Source organism: Spermophilus citellus (genome assembly GCF_964194105.1).
Source record: "Spermophilus citellus genome assembly, contig: SCAFFOLD_130, whole genome shotgun sequence".
In the NCBI taxonomy this organism is placed as follows: domain Eukaryota; kingdom Metazoa; phylum Chordata; class Mammalia; order Rodentia; family Sciuridae; genus Spermophilus; species Spermophilus citellus.
The window spans coordinates 648,284-676,200 of NW_027672818.1; the positions used below are offsets into that span (position 1 = coordinate 648,284).

The 27,917-nt window shown below is 47.8% G+C and overlaps 1 pseudogene across 1 annotated transcript; it reads left to right on the forward strand.

Moving 5' to 3' along the window:
- The first annotated feature begins 17,425 nt into the window (after window positions 1-17,425).
- Window positions 17,426-22,916, forward strand: LOC308640566 (T-cell leukemia homeobox protein 1-like; annotated as a pseudogene). Its single transcript has 3 exons — window positions 17,426-17,990; window positions 20,118-20,319; window positions 22,694-22,916. The product of its transcript is annotated as a T-cell leukemia homeobox protein 1-like (transcript).
- Window positions 22,917-27,917: the final 5,001 nt, after the last annotated feature.

Sequence of the window (27,917 nt, forward strand, 5' to 3'; positions counted from 1 at the left end):
ATATATTTTATCTGAGGAATCTATAAACAACTTTGCCATGGAAATATTATTTACCTAAATAAAATAGCATTTCTTTGAAAAATAAATGCATAACTCAAATGCTAGAAGTTCCATTAAGTTTGTTCCCCAACTGTGTCCTCACATCCAATGATAAGACTGGTTTAATGAGGTGTTTAATTTATTAAATAAGTGATATTTAACCTTTGTGTTTTTCTTTTTTTATTTTAATTCTCAATGGAATTTTTTTTCATTTCTTACATGACAATAGTGGGATGCGTTACAATCATAATTATCTAAAAAGCACAATTTTTCGTAATTCTGCATACAAAGTATGTTCACACCAAATTATGCCATTATACTTGAGCTCTCTTATTTTTTTTGCATTACAATTCTTTTTTTTTAATTTTTTATTGGTTGTTCACAACATTACAAAGCTCTTGACATATCATATTTCATACATTAGATTGAAGTGGGTTATGAACCCCCAATTTTACCCCAAATGCAGATTGCAGAATCACATCGGTTACACATCCACAATTTTACATAATGCCCTATTAGTAATTGTTGTATTCTGCTACCTTTCCTATCCCCTACTATCCCCCCTCCCCTCCCCTCCCAACTTCTCTCTCTACCCCATCTACTGTAGTTCATTTCTCTCCTTGTTTATTTTCCCATTCCCCTCACAACCTCTTATATGTAATTTTGTATAGCAATGAGGGTCTCCCTCCATTTCCATGCAATTTCCCTTTTCTCTCCCTTTCCCTCCCATCTCATGTCTCTGTTTAAAGTTAATCTTTTCTTCCTGCTCTCCCTCCCTACTCTGTTCATAGTTGATCTCATTATATCAAAGAAGACATTTGGTATTTGTTTTTTAGGGATTGGCTAGCTTCACTAAGCATAATCTGCTCTAGTGCCATCCATTTCCCTGAAAATTCTATGATTTTGTCATTTTTTATTGCTGCATAGTACTCCATTGTGTATAGATGCCACATTTTTTTTTATCCATTCATCTATTGAAGGGCATCTGGGTTGGTTCCACAGTCTAGCTATTGTGAATTGTGCTGCTATGAACATCGATGTGGCAGTATCCCTGTAGCATGCTTTTTTAAGGTCTTCAGGGAATAGTCCGAGAAGGGCAATAGCTGGGTCAAATGGTGGTTCCATTCCCAGCTTTCCCAGGAATCTCCAAACTGCTTTCCAAATTGGCCGCACCAATTTGCAGTCCCACCAGCAATGTACAAGTGTACCCTTTTCTCCACATCCTCGCCAGCACTTGTTGTTGTTTGACTTCATAGTGGCTGCCAATCTTACTGGGGTGAGATGGTATCTTAGTGTGGTTTTGATTTGCATTTCTCTGACTACTAGAGATGGAGAGCATTTTTTCATGTACTTGTTGATTGATTGTATATCCTCCTCTGAGAAGTGTCTGTTCAGGTCCTTGGCCCATTTGTTGATTGGGTTATTTGTTATCTTATTGTCTAATTTTTTGAGTTCTTTGTATACTCTGGATATTAGGGCTCTATCTGAGGTGTGAGGAGTAAAAATTTGTTCCCAGGATGTAGGCTCCCTATTTACCTCTCTTATTGTTTCTTTTGCTGAGAAAAAACTTTTAAGTTTAATTAAGTCCCATTTGTTGATTCTAGTTGTTAACTCTTGTGCTATGGGTGTCCTATTAAGGAATTTGGAGCCCGACCCCACAATCTGTAGGTCGGAGCCAACTTTTTCTTCTATCAGACGCAGAGTTTCTGATTTGATATCAAGCTCCTTGATCCATTTTGAGTTAACTTTTGTGCATGGCGAGAGAAAGGGATTCAGTTTCATTTTGTTGCATATGGATTTCCAGTTTTCCCAACACCATTTGTTAAAGATGCTATCCTTCCTCCATTGCATGCTTATAGCCCCTTTATCAAATATAAGATAGTTGTAGCTTTGTGGATTAGTCTCTGTGTCCTCTATTTTATACCATTGGTCCACCCGTCTGTTTTGGTACCAGTACCATGCTGTTTTTGTCACTATTGCTCTGTAATATAGTTTGAAATCTGGTATTGCTATACCGCCTGATTCACACTTTCTGCTTAGAATTGCTTTTGCTATTCTGGGTCTTTTATTTTTCCATATGAATTTCATGATTGCTTTATCTATTTCTACAAGAAATGCCGTTGGGATTTTGATTGGCATTGCATTAAATCTATAGAGAACTTTTGGTAATATCGCCATTTTGATGATGTTACTTCTGCCTATCCATGAACAGGGTATATTTTTCCATCTTCTAAGATCTTCTTCTACTTCTCTCTTTAGGGTTCTGTAGTTTTCATTGTATAAATATTTCACCTCTTTTGTTAGGTTGATTCCCAAGTATTTTATTTTTTTTTTGAGGATATTGTGAATGGAGTGTTTTTCCTCATTTCCATTTCAGAAGTTTTGTCGCTGATATACAGAAATGCCTTTGATTTATGCATGTTGATTTTATATCCTGCCACTTTGCTGAATTCATTTATTAGTTCTAGTAGTTTCTTTGTAGACCCATTTGGGTCTTCTAGGTATAGAATCATGTCATCTGCAAATAGTGATAATTTAAGTTCTTCTTTTCCAATTTTTATGCCTTTAATTTCTTTCGTCTGTCTAATTTCTCTGGCCAGTGTTTCGAGAACTATATTGAGTAGAAGTGGAGATAAAGGGCATCCCTGTCTTGTTCCGGATTTTAGAGGGAATGCCTTCAACTTTTGTCCATTCAGAATAATGCTAGCCTGAGGCTTAGCATAGATAGCTTTTACAATGTCAAGGTAAGTTCCTGTTATCCCTAGTTTTTCTAATGTTTTGAACATAAAGGGATGCTGTACTTTGTCAAATGCTTTCTCTGCATCTATCGAGATGATCATATGGTTCTTATCTTTAAGTCTATTGATGTGGTGAATAACATTTATTGATTTCCGTATGTTGAACCATCCTTGCATCCCAGGGATGAATCCTACTTGATCATGGTGCACTATTTTTTTGATGTGTTTTTGTATTCGATTTGCCAGAATTTTATTGAGGATTTTTTGCATCTAGGTTCATTAGAGATATTGGTCTGTAGTTTTCTTTCTTTGAGGTGTCTTTGTCTGGTTTCGGAATCAGGGTGATGTTGGCCTCATAGAATGAATTTGGAAGAGCTCCCTCTTTTTCTATTTCCTGAAATAACTTGAAAAGTATTGGTATTAATTCTTCTTTAAAGGTTTTGTAAAACTCCGCTGTATACCCATCCGGTCCTGGACTTTTCTTGGTTGGTAGTCTTTTGATGGTTTCTTCAATTTCATCCATTGAAATTGGTCTGTTCAGATTGTGTGTATCCTCCTGACTCAGTCTGGGCATATCATATGACTTAAGAAATTTATCGATGTCTTCACTATCCTCTATTTTATTGGAATATAGGTTTTCAAAATAATTTCTGATTGTCTTCTGTATTTCTGTAGCATCTGTTGTGATATTGCCTTTTTCATCCCGTATGTTAGTAATTTGAGTTCTCTCTCTTCTTCTCTTCGTTAGCATGGCTAAAGGTCTGTCGATCTTATTTATTTTTTCGAAGAACCAACTTTTAGTTTTGTTAATTTTTTCAATAGTTTCTTTTGTTTCAATTTCATTGATTTCTGCTCTGATTTTAATTATTTCTTGCCTTCTGCTACATTTGCTGTTGTTTTGCTCTTCCTTTTCTAGGGCTTTGAGTTGGAGTGTGAGCTCATTTATTTGTTGGTTTCTTCTTTTTTTGAGGAATGACCACCAGGCGATGAATTTTCCTCTTAAAACTGCTTTCATTGTGTCCCATAGATTCCGATATGTTGTGTCTGTATTTTCGTTTATCTCTAAGAATTTTTTGATTTCCTCCTTTATGTCTTCTGTAACCCATTGATCATTCAGTAATATATTGTTCATTTTCCATGTGATGTAGGATTTTTTCTTCCTTCTTTTGTCATTGATTTCCAGTTTCATTCCATTATGATCAGATAAAATACATGGTATTATCTCCACTCCTTTATATTTACTGAGGGTTGCCATATGGCATAATATATGGTCTATTTTTGAGAAGGATCCATGTGCTGCTGAGAAAAAAGTATAGCCATTTGATGATGGTTGATATATTCTATATAAGTCAGTTAAGTCTAGGTTATTGATTGTGGTATTGAGATCTATAGTTTCTTTATTCAACTTTTGTTTGGAGGATCTGTCCAATGGTGAGAGTGGTGTGTTGAAGTCTCCCATAATTATTGTGTTGTGGTCTATTTGATTCTTGAATTTGAGAAGAATTTTTTTTATGAATGTCGCAGCACCATTATTTGGTGCGTAAATATTGATAATTGTTATGTCTTGTTGGTGAATGGTTCCTTTTAACAGTATATAATGACCTTCTTTATCCCTTTTGATTAACTTAGTCTTGAAGTCGATTTTATTCGATATGAGGATGGCCACCCCTGCTTGCTTGCGAGGACCGTGTGCGTGGTATATTTTTTCCCATCCTTTCACCTTTAGCCTGTGTATGTCTTTTCCAATCAGATGTGTCTCCTGGAGGCAGCATATTGTTGGGTTTGTTTTTTTAATCCATGATACCAGCCTATGTCGCTTTATTGGAGAGTTTAAGCCATTAACATTCAGAGTTACTATTGATATATGGTTTGAACTTCCATCCATGATTGATTGTTTATCCTTTTTAAAAAAAAAAAAAAAATTTAGTTTGTTTCACCATGGTTGTCTTTCCCCTCGCCCTCTGTCTTTACTGAGGCACTTCCCACTGATGGTTTTGGTTATTGTTTTTGATTTCTTCTTCATGTAGTGTTTTGCTCAAAATGCTTTGCAATGCTGGTTTTCTGGCTGCAAATTCTTTTAACTTTTGTTTATCATGAAAGATTTTTATTTCGTTGTCATACCTGAAGCTTAATTTTGCTGGATACAGGATTCTTGGTTGGCATCCATTGTCTTTCAGTGTTTGAAATACATTGTTCCATGACCTTCTTGCTTTCAGTGTCTGTGCTGAAAAATCCGTTGTTAACCGTATTGGTTTACCCCTAAATGTAATCTGTCTCCTTTCCCTTGTAGCTTTTAATATTTTCTCTTTGTTCTGTATATTGGATATCTTCATAACAATGTGTCTTGGCGTTGGTCTACTGTGATTTTGTGTGCTCGGTGTCCTGTATGCATCTTCAATTTGTATATCTGTTTCCTTTTTTATTTCTGGGAAGTTTTCTGTAATTATTTCATCCAGCAGGTTACTCATTCCCTTGGTTTGAATCTCTGTACCTTCTTCTATCCCGATGACTCGTAAGTTTGGTTTCTTCATGTTATCCCATAACTCTTGGATGTTTGTCTCGTGATTTTTTACCAGCCTTTCTGAGTTGGCTAGACTCTTTTCAAGATGGTATATTTTGTCTTCATTATCTGACGTTCTGGTTTCTACTTGCTCCACTCTGTTAGTGATACTCTCAATTGAGTTTTTAATTTGGTTTATCGTTTCCTTCATTTCTAGAATTATTGTTTGATTATTTTTTATAATCTCTATCTCCTGATAGAGATGCTTAACTTCTTCTTTTATCTGTTTATGAAATTCATTCTGAATGTGTTCTTTCGCTGCTTGAATTTGCTGTCTTGTATCCTCCTTAAGGTTCCATTCCATCTGTCTAAGGTGTTCCTTGAGTTCTTTATATGACCATTTTTCTGATGACTCCACGTCCTCCTGAATATTTAGGCTGTCCTGCATTGTTTGTAGTCCTTTTCTTCCTTGTTTTTTGAAGCTGCTCATGTTACTTCCTGTTCTGTTTGACTGCTGGGTTACTGTTTACTCCTATAAATTAATTTGATGTTTGGGAGGAAAGGTATTTGAAGGGAAGGGGTGAAGTCACTAAAGAGAATGAGAGTAGGCAGGTAGAATTCAAGGAAAGGGGGGATAAGAGAAATGAAAAGACTAAAGAAGAAAAAAAATAGGAACTAAAAAAGAAAAAAAAATTAAAAAAATAATAATAATAATTAAAAAAAACTAATTAAAAAAATTAAATTAAAATTAGTAGCAAAAAAAAATTTTTTAAAATATTTTGTTAAAAAAAATTAATTAAACAACAAGAAAGAAAAAATGAAACTGAAAGAAAAACCCAAATCTAAAAAAAAAAAAAAAAAAGAGAAAAGAAAAAAAAAAAAACCCTAATAAATGCCGTGTTAGAGTTTGATTAACTTCTCTTCCAGTAGGTGGCACTTTGTCCACCAGGCCAAGTTTCTCCTGTCGATACGCGGGAACCAATCACTGTGCAGCAGCTCCTCCCAGACTGGGCGAGTCTCCAATCCTGAGTGTCTAGGGCCTCCTCTTGTGTCTAGTCACTTCCCACTTTTTCTCTAGCCAGGCCCCTCTCACCACAATACTGGCTACAAGCCAGGTCTGCTGCTCCCGGGATCCCTGTTTTCATGAACGACTGGGCACACTCTTCCAGTTTGCCATTCCCTCAGACCCTAAGTTTGTAGAGCTTGAGGCTGAGAATCCTCAGCGGATTTTACTTGCCCTCCTGTATCCACTTCCCCGTAGCTGGTGCAAGAGACCTCAGCAGTCAGCCCTGGTGGGAGCGGTAGATCCGCGCCGCGGGGACCCGCACCACCTCTGATTCCCTCGGGCTGGCTGTAGCACTCGTGGGAGAGCTGGGAGGGGCCCTTGCGGGAGAGCTGGGAGTGGCCCTTAAGGTTTTCCCGATGTGTGGAGAGGGAAGGCTGTGGGATCACACACCTGTAGCTGTCAGTTTCAACGAAGTTATCTCCTCCACAGCAGTCTGATGACGTTGTTTCCCTTTGCTGGGCTACCAATGCAACGGGTGGGTCCTTACTGTCTCTCCCAAGCCCCGTTTCAAACCTGTGGCCACTACTTATGAAGGCTCGGTAGGCATTTACCTTCCTATGATGAGAAGGGCTGACCAGTTGTTTCAGCCGGATGGATTAATGCCGAGTCATAGCTGTTTGTCTGCGGGAAGCAGGTGACCGGGAGTTTGAATTCAGCGGATCAGGGCTCAGTGCGTGTTCTCGGTTCACTTGGATTTTAAATTGTCTCTCATCTTATCAGCTGTTTCATTTACTTCGGCAGCTCATTCGCGCGGTGAAGAGTCTGCTCTATGATGCTCTGTGGGAGGCGGTGTCAGCAGCGGCGGCGGCAGCGGCCTTCGGGACCCCCGGAGAGGGGGTGCGGGTTGGGGGAGGGGAGGCGGCGCCTCGGGCCGCGGGGGCCGGGTACCGGACACGCGGGAGAGCGGGCGGGGTGGGGGAAAGAAATTGAAATCTAGATTTAGAGACTGAGCTTGGGAGGAGAGACAGCTGGGGAGAAGCAAGGCGGAGAGGCGGAGAGGAGAAGGAGATGGGGCCGATAGAGCCGTGTACCTGGGGCTGCAGCCTTACTGTTCGCGCTGAAGTCGTGATGGATTCCCTCCACCTTGGCTCATGACTTGATGTTTTCAATCACAGGCCTAGGCTCCGTCCCAGGCATCGGCTCCGCGGGGCTCTGGCGGTGCGGGCCTGGCAGTGGCGAAACCACACTCAGCCGCCCAGGGACCTCGGGGGTGCTCGAGCGGCGGGCGCCGCGGACTGCTCCCATTACATTTCTTAATACACTTTATTTTTTATTGGTTGTTCACAACATTACAAAGCTCTTGACATATCATATTTCATACATTAGATTGAAGTGGGTTATGAACCCCCAATTTTACCCCAAATGCAGATTGCAGAATCACATCGGTTACACATCCACAATTTTACATAATGCCCTATTAGTAATTGTTGTATTCTGCTACCTTTCCTATCCCCTACTATCCCCCCTCCCCTCCCCTCCCATCTTCTCTCTCTACCCCATCTACTGTAATTCATTTCTCTCCTTGTTTATTTTCCCATTCCCCTCACAACCTCTTATATGTAATTTTGTATAGCAATGAGGGTCTCCCTTAATTTCCATGCAATTTCCCTTTTCTCTCCCTTTCCCTCCCATCTCATGTCTCTGTTTAATGTTACTCTTTTCTTCCTACTCTTCCTCCCTGCTCTGTTCATAGTTGATCTCATTATATCAAAGAAGACATTTGGTATTTGTTTTTTAGGGATTGGCTAGCTTCACTAAGCATAATCTGCTCTAGTGCCATCCATTTCCCTGCAAATTCTATGATTTTGTCATTTTTTATTGCTGCATAGTACTCCATTGTGTATAGATGCCACATTTTTTTTATCCATTCATCTATTGAAGGGCATCTGGGTTGGTTCCACAGTCTAGCTATTGTGAATTGTGCTGCTATGAACATCGATGTGGAAGTATCCCTGTAGCATGCTTTTTTAAGGTCTTCAGGGAATAGTCCGAGAAGGGCAATAGCAGGGTCAAATGGTGGTTCCATTCCCAGCTTTCCCAGGAATCTCCAAACTGCTTTCCAAATTGGCCGCACCAATTTGCAGTCCCACCAGCAATGTACAAGTGTACCCTTTTCTCCACATCCTCGCCAGCACTTGTTGTTGTTTGACTTCATATTGGCTGCCAAGACAGATTACAATTTATTATATATACTTCAAACTTTATTGCAATTTTAACTTGCATTCTTAGCAGTTTGAATTATTCAGTATTTTATATCAAGTTTTTTGAAATGACTTTTTTGTTTTATCTTTTTTTCTGCAATATAAACTATTAACTGCACTGAAATTTATGTAAGCAAATTTACCCTCTTAAAACTTGTCCCATGAGATAGCACACCTAATGCATACTTTCAAGCCGGTCCCAGGTCTCCTGCTTCCTCGTGGAGGAGGCAGGACTGTAAAGTTACCCTATGGGACTCAAAAGTATGGTCTTGTGACTATGCTGCCTATACACCCTGGTCTCCTGAATACCTTAAATATCCTGGCTCTTGAGTAGAGCTTACCAGCCTGGGAAGTCTCACTCCTATCAAGATTGAGTAGGTGAATGTCAGCATCGAAGGACAAAATGGGACTTTGGTCTGCACCAATGTGCTTCAGTTCAGAAACAGAATAGACACACAGACGTGCTTTCTGTCCCAGGTGTTACAGGCTACCTCAGACAGAGGAATTATTTCCCAATTACATATGAGGGCCTTCCTGTGAGTTGGAGGGGGATAGCTCTGTGACCCCAAAATCAAAGCACCATTATACTGAGCCAAATATCTTGGTGCATGTCTATAATCCCAGTGATAGGGTTGGGGTTGTGGCAAGAGGGTGGCAAGTTTGAGCCAACTTGGGCAACCTAGCAAGAGCCCAACTCAAAGTAAAAACATAAAAAGGGTCAGGGGTGTAGCTCAGTGGTAAAGTGTCTTGGGTTCAACCCCCAGGACAGAGGACAAGAGGAGAGCTCTACTAGTACTGAAACAGAATATACTACAGAGAATACCAAAAGTAGAAGACCAGCTGAATAAAAAATGTTGGGCTTCTCTGCTATCCAGGACAGTGGATGGCAAGGAAGTGGGGAAAGGAATCACACTGTCAACTGCTAGAGATTGGGGCTTGGGGTGAAGTGACCCCAAATCTAAGCTTGACAAGAGGGCAGATCCTAGCCAGGCACTTACTAAGGGATCCACGGCATTGCCAGAGTTCAAACCCAGCTCCTTGGCATTAGGGCTACTGTGGCCCTCAGAAGTGGGACTTTCATCTCCTGACATACCCCAATTATGCCTAAGTACACACAGCTCCACATTCCCACCCTGCACACAGTACACTTACCATGCACACAGGCCCCACCGCATTGTGCAGGGCTTAGAGCTCTGGATCCCCTGGCACATTCACGCAGACCGCTGGGCATGCAGACTCGCCAGATATTCCATGCCACACTCACTAAGGCACCCAACTCTGATTCCTACCAGCAGCCTTTCTCTCCTTTCCCCCTAGATCTTTCTCCTTTTGCTGCCCTAGATCCCTCAGATTAGAGCGGAGAAGAGGCACCGGAACTCGGGGCAGCTGAGGGAGAAGGATGGGCGGAGGAGGGCTGAGGCCCCTCCCCATGTCAGCTCCCTCACCGCAGTCCCATTAATCACAGCGTCGCAGTCCAGTTTGGGACCCCGAGAGCCCAGAACCGAGCGCAGCCTGCGGGACAATGGATTATTTCCGGGGGGGAGGCCTCCTCGGGCCGGGGCTCAGGAGGCGGCGCCTCCTTCCCTCAACCCGTCCCTCGGCACCCAACAAGCGCCTGCAGCGGCCGGGGACCGGTGGCAAAGCGGACGGGGGTGGCGCGCGGGTGGCAGGACTAGGCCGACCTAATTCAATTAGTTGGACCGCCGCCGCCGCCACGGTGCAACTCTGGGCCCGCCGGGGCTCTGTCTCTGGGCAGCTGCTCTTTGTGCGCGGAGTCCATGCATATGGATTCTATCCCTCCCCCTTTGGCGCTCCCCAACCCCGCTTCTGGCACCTGCGGCTCGCCGTGTTCCCCACCCCCCGGAAAGTTGGGAAAGTGTGTGGTGGCCTGTGTGCTCAGTGTGGCCATTGAAGTGTGAGATGGAGAGAGATGCAGCGGTTTTTAAAACTCTGAGCTGGATGGTCGTGCGGAAGTGCGTGCACCTGTGGGTGTGTGAGCGGGTGTATAGTGACCCGCCAGGGTGTGTGCACTAAGGGAGAAGGTTTGGTTTTGTTTAATATCAATCTATGCTGCAGGGCCTGTGGGTGCAGTTGGGTGCATCTAGGGGGTACCTGTGTATGGACACCTGAAGGACTTGTGGGCACCTGTGGGGATCGCACGCCTGTGTTTGCAAGTTAGGGGTGAGTGCGGGTCTGTGTATCTGCGCCAACACAGAATCTGGAAAGCCTGGGGTGTTCCGATTTGTCTGTATGTCACCATTTGTGTGTATGCTGTTTCCTTGTGCATTCAGGACACCGTGTGAGGTACATTACCCCACTACTAACTACCGTCATCAGCAGCTGGGTCTCCTGGGCCGAGTCCGTTACCCCCTCACCTCCCTGGGTGCTTTTTTGATGGAAGAGGAACTTGAGTTAATTTCAAAGTGGACTCCAACTCAATTCATTTATTCCAAGAACACTCCCTAGATCCACCAGGGCCCCCTCATTCTACGCTGCAGGGTTTTCCACTCCCAGCACAGCTTGGTAATGGCTCAGCCAGCGCCAGGGGCTGCCGACTTGCAAACTGAGTCCTGATCACCCTGGAAATAACCAGACCTGCCCACGCCAAGGAAGCCCAAGCACCTAGGGGCTCTTGGAGGTCTTCATCAGCTCTTCCCCTGAGGCCAAATCTACCCTCCCAGAGGGGTCGAGGAAATGAGAATCTGGCCACTGCTGGGTCTTGGCTCAGCTAGGAAGCTTGCCTTATTCATCTCTTTTCCAGCTCGAAGTTGGGGAGCCCGAAACTGGAGGAGATCCAGACTACTAGTCCCCAGTTTCCAGTCCGACGCAATACAGGAAGTAGGATGGTTCCTGGAGGATGATGGTGGCCCTGGGAAGCTCTGCAGGCCTGGCCTGGAGCTGGCTTGAGCTCTCTACATTGGTTTTCTCCACATCTCAGTTGGGGAGGATCGGATAGGATGCCCTCTGGTGCCTAAAATTCTGCACACTGGGGTACAGACTCATGTGGCCAGCAGAGTAGAACCCAGGATAGTGCCCAGGGTAGACACCAAGGATTGGAGAAGTTGAGGCCAGCCCACAGAGGCTCTGAGTCCTAGGCTGAGCTTTCCTCCTGGAGCCAAAGGTTGGACAGCTAAATACCATGCCCAGGGATCTATTTGGGAGCTATCTGGGAGCAGAGGTGGTGGGCAAGGCCATCAGGTATTCCCTGCCCTGAGCTTTCTCAGCACAAAGCCTGTCGGATCCTTTCTGGAGTTCTGACATCCTGAGAGGAGACTTAGCATCAAAGATATCCTTATCAAAGGCATTTTTGTTATAGTCTGGGGTCATGTGCCTGTAATCCCAGCTACTTGGGAGGCTGAGGCTCCTAGACCCTGTCTCAAAATAAAATAAAAAGGTCTGGGGATGTAGCATAGGGTGGAGTGCTTGCCAAGCTTGTGTAAAGCCTTGGGTTCAATCTCCAGTGTGTGTGTGGTGGGGGCAGGGATATTTTGTCCAGATGGAGTGCTGAATCGTGGGATTTGAGAGTCTCTGGGCCTTCCTTGAAAGGGAGTTTTTCAGAGAGAGACTGGAGACCTTAGCTTGATGCCTGGGGTGGTGGAGCCTATAGCTTCCTTTGGAATAAGAATCCAAGCAGGGGCTGGATTGTGACTCAGTGGTAGAGAGCTTGCCTAGTATGTTTGAGGCACTGGGTTCGATTCTCAGCATCACATAAAAATAAGTAAATAAAATAAAGGTCCATCAACAACTAATAAAAATATATTTAAAAAAATACAAACCCCCAAGGGTCCTGCCATGGACCACTGCATGTTACACATCCCCTTACATATTTCTTTCTTTGCAGGATATCCATTAGGCATCCCTGTCTCACCACTCCCCACAGACCCACATATGGCCATTTCCCTGACAACTATATTAGAATATAAGACATCCTCCCAGACACACACACACACACACACACACACACACACACACCATTATTACACTAATATTTTCACACATATGTGCACAGCACAGAGGAACATTTATAGAAACCAGCACTCACATGCTGTTGTAGAAAACACACATTCACTTATATTCTCACACATACCTCATGGGAAAAACCCAGTTGTAGAAACAACCCAAACTCCTTCTCTCCTCCAACAATCTTACCAACATGTGTTTCACTTGCAGTTGTATCTCAACAGCCCAACACAGTGCCTGATATGTAATAGACACTCAATAAATATTCATGGAATAATTTTAAAAATTATTCCTTAAAGACATGCTCAGGACATCTGCGCAGCCCTCTCAACCCTCACTGTCACATGTACTTTCACATCCGTCTTTCCCCTTGTAGATATACAGTCCCATGAACAAAGTAATTAAGTTACCACATATACCCCTAAGCTAAAGGACAACCCCTGGCCCAAGGGTCTCTCCCAGAGGGGGGAGGGAGCTGTGTGGGATCCAAAGAGGCTTCCCCCTGGGACCTTCCCCGTCCTTCTCTCCACCCCCCAGCTCTGGCCTCAGCCCCAGCTGCTCCCCCTTTAATTGGAGACACTTCTTTATTCAGCTGGTGAGGGGGAGATGGTGTTGGGGGACAGGAGTTACCAGGTGGCCTCAGGACTGGAGAAAACGGTCTGCACTCACCTAGGCTCAAGAGTGCAAGATAGTCCTGCAAGGCAAGAGCCAGGGTGAGTGTTGAGGAAGCAGCTTGTGATAGTGGAGTCCCAAAGCAGTGCTGAAGTCTAGTCTCTGCCCCTGCCTAACTTTCAGTACCTTGAGGTTTTCTCATCTGTAAACTGAAGATAACAAAAACACAGAATTATTGGAGGGTGAAAAGAAAAATAATTACTGTGATTGAAGGCAACTAGGACATCTCAGTGCTTTGTGAGTCCTGCTTCCTTCCCAGCCCTCCTCTTCCCTAGCAGTACCTCTCTGCAAGGAATGCTAAGTACAGTGGAAACACAGAACCTGCACCAAATAAACACAAGCTCTGTGTCACTGTCCTTCCCCCACTTTAGAAGACTTTCCGTCCTGCAGTATGGTGCTCAGGTAACAGCACTTCCAGGAGATGCAGTAAAGGCAAGAACCCAACAAATTCTAACCCCTTTGTCTTATCTTTCTAGGCAAGGACCAAAAAGGTAGCCCTGGTCCTCAATAACTATCCCATTGGAGGACTGAGGTCAAGTGGAGTCACAGAACTACCTCAGAAGTGGATTGGGATAAAAGTTTACTTAGATAAGAAGGTAAGGAAGGGGGAGGGCAGAGGAAAGCCAGGCTATCCCTCAGGTGCTAGATTTTGATGAGAAGAGCTGGACAATCTTAGTTGATCACTAGGAGCTGTGACCTCTGCCAACCTGGGCCAGCAAGGGCAAAGTTTCCTCCCTGGCACCCTGGACAACTGGTGCTAGATCTGAGGAGTTTAAGAGGTGAGTCAGGCAGATGCCAAAGGGTTGGAAGAGACAGGGTTGGAAGGTCAGAACCTGGAAAGGTACATTTCTGGAGGGAGAAGAAGAGAGGAAGAGGAGAATATTAGGAAAACTCAAGTACTTTCATATACTGGCCAGAAGGTGGCAAAGAGAAGTTGTTCTGAAGCTAATCTAGAAGTATAGGATTTTAACTGCAGTAGGCAGAAAGAACTGTGGTTAGAAAAGGAGTAAATCCATTGGGATTCAACCTCAAAGGCACTATGGCGCCTTTCCCATGATTTTTTTCAATCTCCTACAGGAGGAAATAGTTCAGTTTTGGGGATTCAGATCAATCCTTTTCTGCTTACAGAAACTTGGGCAGGTTTGTTCACCTCACTGAGTCTCAGTTTTCATTTCTTTCCTTTCTTCCTTTGTTAGGGATTGAATCCAGGGTTTCACACATGGTAGGCCAGTACTCTAGCACTGAGTACACTCCAAGTCCCTTTTTAAAAAATTTTTAAGAAGGAAATATAATTCATGCACCACAGGATTCAGCCTTTAATATGTACAATTCAGCATTTCTTAGTATATTCACAAAATTGTGCAACATTTAGCACTATCTAATGGAATCTTTTCATCATTCCAAAACAAAACTTGGTACCCATTGGCAGTCACTTCCCTGTCCCTCTCCTCCCAACCTCTGGCAACCACAAATCTACTTTCTACCTGTATGAATTTGTCTATGTTGGAAATTTCATTTAAATGGAATCATATGGCCTTTTGTGCCTGGCTTCTTTCACTTAGTATAATGCTTCCTAGGTTCATCTTTGTTGTAGCATGAACCAGCACTTTCTTTTTTATTTCTTTTTAGGGTGGAATGATGTTCCATTGAATGAATATGTCACATTTTGTTTATACATTCATTATTTGATGGGCATTTGAGTTGTTTACACTTTCTGGTTGTTATGAATAATTATTGCCATGAAATTTCATTCAGTTTTATTAACTATAAAAAAGTGGACATATATATTAACTTCACAGGATTACTATGAGTCTTAAGTAAGATGTGTGATGTGGTACCAGGCACATAGTAGTTATTCAGTAAACATTTGTGTTCCTTCAAGATAAGACCCAGGAAAGAGACTCATTTAGATTTAAACAACTTCCAAATAAGTTTTGGAACCTTCTGGGTTGTGTATAATACCTGGATTGGGGGAGGGGTGTAACAGAACTACTAAAGGAGTGGACCTTCCTTCTCATAGCTTTGTTTAGTGTTAAAAAACAACTACTAACAAATATCTGGCTATGTCTCAAGGGGGCCTTTGTCCCCTTGGCTGGAGATCAGAGTTTTCCCCCATGTAGATCAGCTTCCAGCCAGCAGCCAGGTTTCTAGGCTAACCTACAAAATCAAGGCCAGTCTAGTTCTTCCATCTTGATCTATACCAACTTAGCCTCTCCAGTCCTCCCATCTGTAAAGTTGGAATAATATTCATCTCAAAGGGTTGCTGTCAAGTTTATATAGTTCTATATAATACTTACTAACATCTGGCTTATTTATTTATTTACAGTACTGATGATAGAACCCAGGGGCACTATCCCACTGAGCTATGTTCCCAGCCTCCCCCACTTTTTTAAAATTATGAGACAAGGTCTCTCTAAGTTGCCCACACTAGTTGAATTTGCTGTCCTCCTTCCTCAGCCTCCCAAGTACTTACAGATTACAGCCCTGTGTGTTGCACTTGACCTATCTTCTTTGTTTATTGTCTGACCCCCCTCCATAGAATGTAATCTCTATGAAGTCAGAAACCTTGTTTGGTTCATTGCTGTGTCTCCAGTACCTAGACCAGTGCAAGGCACATAGTAAGTACTCAATACATATTTGTTGACTAAAGATCCACTCATTCATTATTCACCAAGATTAACATATTTTATTGATTTGGTCTGAATTGGCTGGGGGACACAGATGAGTAAACCACTTCCTGCCTTCAAGAAGATCTTTTCAAGTGGAAGTGATGGACATGACCAAAACAAATAGATTACAGTGAGACTTGAATGGTAGAATGTGAGCCTTCACATTCTAGCATCTTACCTGGTAGAGATAAACCCTCCCAGAAGGTTGAATCTGAATGGGACCTCCCTTTCTCAGAGCTTCCCTCCTAGGAGGGAGCAGATCTTTCCCGACTGGAGAGGGGAAAGAGAGGAAGCAGAAAAAGGGAGTTTCCTCCTTCTCTCTTGGGCTCTCAGCCAGGCAGCCACAGACAAAGCTTTGAAAAGGCCTAAATTTGTCCTGGATGCACTTCCCTGATCCTAGTCCCACCAACCCCAGCCCCCACTGCCTTAAGCCCTTAGGTCTCCTGCCCTGAGACTCCAAAAGTAACAAAATAATTCCTTCTTCTCACTGCAGTTTAAAGGCTTCTTGCTTGGAATAGCCAGCCTGGGCTAGGTGCTAGGTGGAAAGTAAAACAAACTGGTTGGATTCATTCAAACACAGTGGAGATTGCTTCTTGAAGAATGTGTTTATTTAAATGGAAAGGGGTATCTTGAGGATGAAGCACCCCAGCAGCAAGCCCTGAACCAACTTGTACCTGCCTTTCAGGAAGTCTTACCTTCCTTAATTTCTCTAAAGGGGCTGAGTTGGTTTCACTGCTGCTTTTTATAACAATATGTAGCTAGCTGTTCATGGGCCCTGTTTTAAAGAAGGACAAGTCTGAACTCCCTCCTGCCTCAGGGCCTGGGCTCCATACCTGGGAGAAGACAAGTCTTCTACCTTCTAACAAGACGGACTTGAAGTTGGAGTAAATCGCCTGGTTGAGTGACAGGTGTTTCCCAGCTGAGCCCTTGGGGAGATTCTCCAGTTGGGCAGGACACCCGTCCCCAGAGGCTTGGTGGGCTGGACTTCTTTGGCCCAGTCCAAAAATGAGGGGGCGGCTCCTTCCAGGAGAGGCAAAGGACTCTCACTTCTTCCTCCTTGGGTCTGTCTGTCTGTCCATTCTTGGGAATGGCCACTTCCTGTTCCTTTTCTTTCTCATTCTAAGTCTCTCCTCATTGTCCCCCTCTTCCCTCTCTACAGGAACTACTCAAAGCCTTAGTCTCTGTCCCTCTGTCTCTGGCTCTTGCATCTGTCTGGGCTCCTGGCCTCCTCTCCCCCTCCCCCGCGCTGTCATTCACCCCGCTCCTCTCAGCGTACAGCCAATGGAGAGACCCGGCTCGAGGCTCGCTAGCACAGGGCTTTTTCGCCCGGTGATTGATGTACCAGAGTCAACAGCGAGCAAGCAGCCGGAGAGGGGAAGGAGAAGCCACAGAAGGGAAGAATACGGAGCCCCTTCTCTCTCTCCCCTCCCCCCTACTTTAGCCCTTCTGCGCACTTCGTCTTCAAGTCTCCAGCGCAGCCAGGAGCCACTGTTGCCTCCGCGCCCCCCTGCTTGCTGCCCCCCATAACCAAGAGCAGCAAGCACCCGCCGCCCGGGCCCCACCGTGGGGCCGGGGTCAGCATGGAGCATCTGGGTCCGCACCACCTCCACCCGGGCCACGCGGAGCCCATCAGCTTCGGCATTGACCAGATCCTCAACAGCCCGGACCAAGGCGGCTGCATGGGGCCGGCCTCTCGCCTCCAGGACGGAGAATACGGCCTTGGCTGTTTGGTCGGAGGCGCTTACACTTTTGGCGGCGGGGGCTCCGCAGCCGGGGCCGGGGCCGGGGCCGGGGGCGCGGGGGCCTATGGCGCTGGCGGCCCGGGCGGCCCCTGCGGTCCCGCAAGCAGCAGCGGCGCCTGCAGCATGGGCCCGCTGGCCGGCTCCTACAATGTGAACATGGCCTTGGTGGGCGGCCCTGGTCCGGGCGGCGGCGGCGGCGGCGGGGGGGCGCTGAGCGCTGCCGGGGTGATCCGGGTGCCAGCTCACAGGCCGCTAGCTGGAGCCGTGGCCCACCCCCAACCCCTGGCTACTGGCTTGCCCACTGTGCCCTCTGTGCCTGCCGTGCCGGGTGTCAACAACCTCACCGGCCTCACCTTCCCCTAGATGGAGAGTAACCGCAGATACACAAAGGACAGGTTCACAGGTGAGTCCGGCCCGCGCGCTCCCCGCCTGGCCGTGGCTCGGGCTCTGCACTACCCCTTCCCTGCTTGGTGGCTCCCTGAACACCCCTCTGAGTGCCAGGTTGCCCAGCTCCTCTCCTCGCTTTTGCCAAGTTCAGCGGTCCGCCGAATTCTATGTTCCCAGAATCGCTGTGCTCCAAGAGTTCTCGCAGCCTGGGTCCCTCCAACTCTCCTGCAGGACCCCTGCTCCAAGAAGCAATCCTTGGTCCCCTCTCTTGGGATCCCGGGGTCCAGTCAGGTAGAGGAAAGAGGCTGTAGATTCAAGACTATCTTCTATAAACATTCGAGGCTCAGGGATCTCAGAGAAAGGGGTGCGATGTGAACAAAGTGTTTCTTTCGCCCTGGCTGCGATTTTCTGACCGAGGCTGGGACCCCCACAGTTAGATGCAAGAACGGGTTTCCCACCTCTGCCCCGCCATACACACACCAAGTTCCCGTGCCCATTGTGCTGTCAGGCCCGGCAGAGCTGGCAGGTCCTTGTCGGAGAGTAGACTTTCTCCTCTCGGTGGCAGCGAGGGGCTGAGTCGCCCGAGACAGCTTGCTCTTCATTTTCTTTCTGTCCCGGCTGGGCGTCCTCGCCAGGGCCCAACTCTGTTGTCTCCGGGATGAATAATGCATCCATGGCTGGAGGACGACTCTTGGGATGATTACTGCACTAGGTGGCGGCTGGCTCCTGCCCTCTCAGCTCCTTCCTTGGCTCGTCCCGGGTCCCTCCGCTCCCGCTTCCGCTCTGGGCACTCAGCTCGGACTCTGGGGCGGCCCGTTCCCCAGGCCCTTACTTCCCATTCCCTGAATCTGAGAACATGATCCTCCCGCAGGACAGATCCCCAAACACCACTGGGAAACTGCCTCGAATTGAACTCTGTTCCTGGTCTGGGCCTTAGAGAGGGGACGTAGGACAACCAGGCCTCTGCTGGCTGCAGCTGGGACTCCCAGCCCAGCTCCAGGGCCCAACTATGAAAGTGTGTGTGTGTGTGTGTGGGTGGGTGGGTGGGTGTGGGTGTACACACGTGTGCAAAGACATTGGTAGAAGAATTTTATAGCTAAACGTGGCTAGATAATCCCAAGGAATTCCAGGCCCTCTATGAAGCACAGAGACTGCATTTGGAGCTTCTGACCAGATTCTGGGACTGTGGCAGAAGCCTGTGTGTGTGTGTGTGGGGGGGGGTCAGAAGCAGAACAGCTGCTGCATTGTGGGCCTCCAGGAAGAACCTTCACTCATGGGGCCCCAATGCTCCAACTCAGGTGATCTCAGGCAGGCCTGAGTAGGCAGAGCCTTGTGCCCACCTCATTCCCCTAACCAGACTAGGTCAGTGTTGAAGGCTCTGAAGGAACCTCCAACTAGGACCCCACTCTCCTGGATATACATATATTAGGATCCTGGGACAGGGAGACCACTGTTTTGTGTGTGTGTGTGTGTGTGTGTGTGTGTGTGTGTGTGTGTGTCTATACACTCAGCACAGGGCTTACTCTGGGGAGCCACAGTCCATCCTAGTCTTGTGTTGGGACTGAAAGAGGTTCTGAGGGAGTATATGACTATGGCCTCCTATTGCCTTGTGTCCTGTGTGCTTGTGCTGTGTCTGTGCTTGTATGGGTGTATACATCCTCCTGTTTGTGTGCACAGATCTGTAAGCTCACACCTGGTATATGCTATGTCTGTGAAGGGCTGTGAAGGCAGCTCAGGTCAGGCACCTTGATTACCCTCTGCCTCTTAGTGCTGGCCTGCTTTTCTGAGGTTGGAGGCCAGGGGCTGTGACCTTTAGGTCTCCTTACACTGACCCTGGGTGGGAGGAAGGGAGCAAGGAGGCCACTGGGCTTGGGGAGCCCCCGGCTAGGGAGGCCTAGGCTGTGGTGGCTTCCGAGGAGGCGTCAGCCTGGCGGGCGGAAGGGTGCCCTTTCCCGTGGCGGGCTTGGAGCTGAGGGTTGCTGGGAGGATCGTGGTCTTGCTTTTAGGGGTCCAGCCACTGCGCTCGCTGACTCGCGTGGTGTCGGGCCTGGGACGCCTCCTGACGCTCTGCCGCTTGCCTCTGCCGTCTGTCTGTCTCCCGCTCCAGTGGCCCTCTCACCCTTCACTATAACACGCCGTATAGGTCACCCCTACCAGAACCGGACGCCCCCCAAGAAGAAGAAGCCACGCACGTCCTTCACGCGCCTGCAGATCTGCGAGTTGGAGAAGCGTTTCCACCGCCAGAAGTACTTAGCCTCCGCGGAGCGCGCAGCTTTGGCCAAGGCGCTCAAAATTACCAACGCTCAGGTCAAAACCTGGTTCCAGAACCGGCGGACGAAGTGGAGGTGAGCACGTAGGGAAGGCCTGCCCGCGGGCGGCACAGTTTCTGGCTGCTTTTGGCTTACTCGCTGGCTCTCTTTGGGCAGACTCCCTCTGCTCGCTGGTTTCTGATCGGTTCGGTGGAGCGGGCTTCTGCAAGGCTCGTGGGGAGCTAGAAGCAATCAAGACCAATAGCCAGGTGGGACTGGAGACACTTAGCTCTATTTTACCGGTGGCTTCAGGACTTTCTGAACTGTGCCGATGTAGATGCGGCTGGTCTCCGCCGCTAGGGCAAACAGGCGTGTTAGTCTACTGTGTATCTGGGACCTCTGGGCTCAGTGAATCCTCAGAGGCTTTTTGATTGTGCAAATTCTCATTTACCGGGGAAACCTCTTCTGTCCCAGAGACATGGAAGCAGAAACGGGCCTCATCTTGTTTCTGCGCTCCATCCGGACTCCCGGCAGGGAGACTGGGGCCCCAGAACGCAGGCTGGGCCCTTCTGATTGCCTCCTCCCCACCGGGTTCCCTACCGTGGGAGGAAAAAAATCAATCCGCGCCGGGTGTGACTAGGTTTCGTGGGTCCCACTGAAAGGGGGATCAATTAGGAGCAGATGGGTGTGTGAGAAAAAGACATTTTCCTTTCTCCTGTCACACACTACAATTACACTTACTACACGTTTTTTTATTTTTTTCACATGCTATACGCCAACCCCTCTCGTTTTCGTTCTTCTCTCTCCCCTACTTTTGCGGACACTAAGCGTCCCCCTCACGCCTAAGTAGCCTTATTCCCTGCAGACACTGTAACATTCTCCAGATACACCCTCTTGCACCCCGCATTCTCGGGTCCAAACGCATTGTCGCGAGTTCGAACGCTCAAGCTCTGGGTGGTGGTGGAGGGGGGAGCGCAAGAGTCTGGGCAAAGTCGTTGGAGGCGGCGGCGCCGGGCTGGGCGGGCCTCGGGGAGAGAGGAAGGAATTGGAGTTTCCTCTTTTTCTGAACGAAGGCGAGGAATCTGCTAGGGATTCCGCCTTGGGGCCACAAAGGAAGCCCGGCCCGCGAGTCTACCGCCCCCCCCCATCAACATTCCTGCCTCTGGGGAAGGGGTGGGGGACTCAGCTTCAACCCTTTGAAAACTGGTAAAAGAGGGAGCTTGGGCTAGCTAGGAGGGGTCGCTGGTATTTTCAAGGCCTACTAAGGATTGTAGACTAAGGGAGGGGAAGAAGCCAGGCAACCCCCTCACACACACATCAAACTAGAGTGGGGACACAGAAAGGCAGCGACAAGCAAAGAGAAAAAATGAAACACAAAGGAGAGGGACAAAGATAGATTCCCCACTCCAAGAGAAAAAGGGAGCATGGCAGGCAGCCTAAGGAAATCTTATGTACAATAAAGTAAAGCATTGGATGATTAAAATCGCCATTTTCGTTTCAAAGAAATTCCTTTAATTCAAAGAAAACGAAGGGGGATGAAAAAAAAAACAATAGACAAAACACAGAGTGAATGAAGAGAAACATTTGGGTGCAGTTTAAAACGCAGGAACCAAGGGGAAGAAAGAGGCAGAAAGATACACCGAATGAAAAGTCCAGAAGGGGCGGCGCGAGGAGGCTAGCGGCGGCCGCTGGAAGAAGCCCTCGCTGGCTTCGCGCGGCTTCATCGATCACCTACAAATTGCTTCTGGAGGCCCCGGGGACTCCCATTAGGTCTGTCCACCTTAGAGACAGACGTTCGATCTCAGTTGACAGAGTGGAGGGGCGGCATTAAATGGAATAAGTGAGTCATCGCCTCCCAAGACTGCCTCTGAGGAAGCTGGTGGGTCCGGCGGGAGCCCGGGGCAGGGCACAGGGCTTGGTGCACGAGGTCTGAGCCCTGGGGGAGGTTCAGAGAAAGGAGAGAAGAGAGGTCTAAACGCTGGTCTTTGCCTCTGTGTACTCGTGGGGAGGTGAGGCTCTTTGGGTTTGAGGGGGCTCCAGGTCTCCCATACTGGTGGGGAGAGACGACCTGCCAACCTACTCCTAGCTAAGGGGGTGAGGGTGTGGGCGCTGCGCTCAGATGGGAGGCCCAGCAGTTCAGGCCTAGCGGACATACCCAAGTTCCTCCGGGAGATACAGCTCCATCCACTTTTGGGTTTCCCAGTCTCCCCCCACCCCGTGGCACTGGGGATTGAACCCAGGGCCTATGCATGCGAGGCAAGCACTCTACCAACTGGGCTGTATTCCCAGCCCTTATCAGAATCAAGACACTCAAGTAGTTGGAATGTGTTAAAACAGCCTAAATTGGAATTGGGGGCTGCAAACAGGAGCCATGTTCACCGAAGCTATCTCCCGGGAGCGCGCTCGGAACCCTCGCACGCGCGGGAGCCGGGTTGGTGCCCTGGCGGGTAACAGCTTGTTCTCGGTACAGGCGACAGACCGCGGAGGAGCGTGAGGCCGAAAGGCAGCAGGCAAACCGCATCCTCCTGCAGCTGCAGCAGGAGGCCTTCCAGAAGAGCCTGGCGCAGCCGCTGCCGGCTGACCCACTGTGTGTACACAACTCGTCGCTCTTCGCCCTGCAGAACCTGCAGCCTTGGTCTGACGACTCCACCAAGATCACTAGCGTCACATCTGTGGCATCGGCGTGCGAGTGAGCCTGCACGCTTCACTCTGGGGGACCCCAGGCCGAGTTAAGGGCCTCTGAGGCCTCAGAGCCAGGACTCTCCCCCACCCCTCCCTGCCTGGGACTGCACGTGGGAGGGGAAATCTGCTCCCCTTGCACCGGCCCCTAACGCTCCTGCAAACACTGTTCCGGTCTTAAGTGGAAGAAAAGAGCGCTGGGGACAGGGATGGAGGCCCCTTCCCAGAAGCCTATGCGATCCCCTAGGTCACGTCCTCTGGAAATGTTCAGAGTCCTCTCAGTGTTCCTTCATTTCATTTCATTTCAATTTTAACATGGCATGGAGAGAGACAGGGAGATGGGTTTGGACGCAAGAGCTTCTGGGATCTCCAGATCTCTGAATTTGCCCTGGGAAACCCCTCTCTGTCCCACTCCTCATCATACACTTGAATAACTATAGGCCCACATAGAGGTGATGTCACTATCCCTCCAGGTACCACCCAAGAACCATACATGAAGACCTAAGGCATGCACACAAAGGGTCATAGCCTTCACACTGTTGACCCTCACTATTAGGTACAGGCCAAGGGTTGCCCAGATTCATCCTGAATAGCATGGCTCTCTCTCAAAGACACACAAAGCTACAGACACACAGTGACACACCATTCCACACACAACAGCCTCACTGGGCCTACTGGGCCCCCAACCTCACATCCCAGCTTCACCCAGGTACTCACAGACAGGTTTTCACACAAACTCAGCCCATTTCTCCAGATCCTGTTTGTAGGGGGGTTTAAGTTATGCACTTAATAAGGTGTTTTCTGTGTAACATTTTATAAAGTGCTTGTGTAATTTATGTGGAAAAAAATAATAAAACCCTCCGGATCCGGAGTCAGGGCTGCCTGCTCCTTGCTGAGCTGCGCATCTTGCAGCTACTTGGGTTTGGTGAGAGCTAGGGCTTCAGAGGCAGCTTCTGGTACCTGTACCTAAAGGATATATGGGTGGAAAGACCCTCAGACTCTGGAGAGAGAAAAGGAGGAGGACAAACTGAAAGAAGGTAGAGCTGAGGAGAGGCAGCTTCTCCTGGGATTGTTATATTTGAAAGGATGTGGATATCTTGGAGTGTGAGAGTTGTGTGTGTGTGTGTGTGTGTGTGTATGTGTGCATTCTGTGTTTGTGGTAGTATGGGCAATTAGAACATTACTGATGGGGAATGTTTGTGATGGTGTCTACATGTGTAAATGTGTTTGAAATTCTTGTATGTAAATACTTGTTTCTTCTGAAGTTGTGAATTGAAACTATCATTGTATGCATAGGCTTGAAGTTGTGTGTGTGTAATCATGTTAAAGTGTGACTGTTGGAGCTGGGGATGTGGCTCAAGCGGTAGCGCGCTCGCCTGGCATGCGTGCGGCCCAGGTTCGATCCTCAGCACCACATACAAACAAAGATGTTGTGTCTGCCGAGAACTAAAAAATAAATATTAAAAATTCTCTCTCTCTCTCTCTCTCTCTCTCTCTCTCTCTCTCTCTCTTTAAAAAAAAGTGTGACTGTCTTTTGGGGTAATTGTGTGATCACCCTTTTTGTGATTGTATATGAATTGTGTTAGTGTTTTTGAGAGTACATATTAGTTTCTCTTTGTGAATCTACTTTTGTGTTAAATATACGGTTTTTGATTGTGTATCATCTTTAATTGTATGAATGTAACTGTGAGATATAGTCATGTGTGAGCCATGTGTTTGAATGGTACAGTATGTACTTGTGACAGTTTGTAACTGGGGGACTGCATATAGTGGAGATGTGGATCATTGTGGGAGATTGTCCTGGTGGGTGAGTGGGTGTAATTGTGCATTGATGGTGTATGTGGTGGTGGGAGTCTAAGATGTATGCATGGATAATTTCTGGGGAGACCATTATCTGTTGGGAGTTCAGGGTCTCTGTGCTCATCCTAGCAAGCTGTAGAGACTGGAGCATTTCAAATCAGGAATTAGAGCCAGGACTTTCTCTGATGCTGTAAGTAGGACTTTCAGGCTCCCAGGACTAGTCTGGCTTATGAGAAGTTGGAAGAAGTATCTTTCTGAAAACCTCTAGGGTGCCCCAGATCCTTCTGATCTGAACATCAGTTACAGAATACCCCCCTCCCCATATCATTTAGTCCCTGAACTTCCAGACCAATTGCAAACAATTGACTCGGATCTGCTTTTCTGGAGAAGATGGGTGGTGGTGTGTCTGGGGAACTCATTAGCCTAGGGACTGTAGAAGTAGGGAGATAAGAGGATTTTTCTTTGGGATAGGAAAGTGAGAGAACTTTGCAGTTGGAAACTAGAAGTATGGGGCAGGGGCAGGACTGCAGAGCTGTGTGCAATATGATTGAAGATGGAGGGAGCGACCAAAACCATCAGAGCTACTGTCTCACATCCCTGCCCTGGCAGCCATGGAGGGTTGCAATACAGGGACAAAGGGCACAGTAATCTCCCACTCAGGGAAGCCCAAGGGAAGTTTTGGTTGGGTGGGGCGTAGTTTTGTTAATCCACACCCTCATTCATGCACCTCCTTGGATCTCAGCAAAGGAGGGTTCTGGGTCCAAATACTGGCCAGATTTAAGGCTTCCTGGGGGTTTAGGACTCTCCCTGGCAAAGTGTGGATTAGTGGGAGGGGGTGGTCTGGCTGCAGTTCTGGTCCTGTAGTGGGTCTCCAGAACTCACCCGCTGCAGCGCTCAGTACAAAATGGAGCAAAATCCGGAAATGGCCTCCCAGGACTACAAAATTCTCCTTGGGTAGATGTGGCTGCGCCCTTTGCTCGTGGCATGACTGTAGCCTCCAAGTCCAGGCCTTCTTCGCAGAATGCGGTTTCTTTCCTCCATTTACATTTTTCGGAATCGGTGTCTCCCGCAGTAAAATCTTGAAGCCATACCAAAGCCGCCAGACTTCAGGCAAGATCGGACCGCTATTCCAGAGACCACCCCCCCAAAAGCTGTTATGTCCGGAAGTCCTTGGATATTTCTTGACCACAGACTGTCCAACCGTGGAGGAGCTTGGGGTAGAGGTGGGGAGCGACTGCTGTCCCAAACACAACACCCCAAACAGGCTCCAAAACCCGTACTTTTCACCGCCATTCTCACCCTCTTTTAGAGACAAAGCGAGCAACGTTGGGCACCACCCCCATCTTCACGAACAGCCTAATACTCATAACTGCGTTGGCAGATCTAGGCCTGGAACTCCTAGCCCGGTGTTCTCTGACCCTGCCCAGCTGGCCCAGGACTGGAGAAAAACAGGCATTTTGCATGTCAGGTTCATCCCAGGCAATGGGACCCAGGACGCTCAGAGCGGGCAACTTCCGAGTTACCTAGATACCTGCCTGCCTGCTCCCGCCGCTCTCTTTGCCGCCTGCGGTCCTGGATTAGGCGTTCTTCCAGGACACCTCAGACACTGAACCCCGGGCTAGGTCTCCGGGAGGTGTCAGACTCCCGGAGGCGTTGGAATTATTGGCGCCGAGGGACCGGGCAAGACTGACTCCTCGCTCTCCGCTCTCAGTCAGAATTCGTTGGACGAATCTCAATGAATCCCGCGTCAGCCGAGTGCTGCTGCAACGGAAAAAGGTGGGAACGCTGGCTCTGCCTGTGAGTTGAGAGGGAGCTTGAACACCGTGTCCGGAGTGTGCCAGAAATCGGAACCGAGGGGCTTCAAGGGTCAGAGTCATGGTCAACTGCTCCAAGTAGAAAGCTCAAAATGCCTGGTCTTTCATGGTGCCTATGGGAAATAATAGGTCTTTGATCAAAAATAGAAAAGGAATAAATCATCTGAATAATTGTATGCAGAGGTGCCAGAGAGGAAAAGAAGAATTAACAAACCTGTCTGGGCAGAGACCCTCCCCCCACCCCCGTTTTTTCTTGTCTTGAGAAAGGTTACTGCCCTGACCAAATACACGCAGCCAGTGAGCCCTGAGCAGCGGCTCAGACCTGGGGCAGCCCATACTCATGGTTCAGTGGATGGTGACCTGCCGCCCAAGAACCCAGGAAAGGCTGGGGTCCCAGAGGCTCTGTGCTGTGAGGTGGGTGGCACATAAAAAATCTGGCTCAACCTGTTGACTATAATAGAGGTTTTGTGTCACCAGATCTGTGTTTGGGGGTGGTGGTGGCTGCGGGGAGATAGACACTGACTAAATACTGCCTGCCTGCTCCATGGCTTCCCTAGTGAGGAAGCAGGTGTGGGGTTTGCTATGGGTCCAAGAATAAGAGGGGTGCCCTCTTTGTTGTATCAGTGACATGCAGGTGGGCAAGGTAGGTTGCAGACTCAAGAGACAACTCAGTAAGCCCCTCCCTATGGGCTATGCAGAACAGGAGCAGCTGGGACTCCAGTGGCCATGCTGTGGAAAACTGGGAGGTTGTGGCCCCAGGGCTACTCTGAGGGCCCCTCAGCTCAGTTGCTGGAAGAGATCCTCTCCCTTAAGCTGTGCTCCTCTTGCTCCCTTCACATCCACTTTAACAAACTTCTCCATTCCCAGGGCTCTGTGCAAATCTGTCCCCCTTCAGCTCAGTTTTGAATCCCACCGGCAGGGAGCTGCCTCCATGTTCCAAACTTGGCTCAAAATGAGTCCAGTGCTACTGGCTCCAGTTCAACACTGACTTGATTGACCAGGGAGGCCTCAGGTACCACCCACCTGCACCTTCCTCTGGATTTCTTGTCTTGGGGAAACCAATAGGAACAGTCTGGGGATCCAGATCAGGTTTCCAAAAAGCTCAGAGCAGACTGGGAAGGTGGAATTTGCCATGGTTAGGGTAGAGTGGAGGATGAGTGAGAAAGGTGGGTGCAGAGAGCCTGGGGTACCCCAGTTGTGCTGACAGGTAGGTATAAACAACCTCACACTCACAGCCTGCATTGCTGTGTAGGACCTCATGTACTTCCTCTAACTATGCAACAGCCAGAGTATCCAATGTCACACAAGGGGAGGTATAGGTGTGTGGTGCCAGGCATACACAAGTGCACACACAACCTTCACTGCTGGAGCCTGTGGTTACCTCTCACAAGCTCACACCTG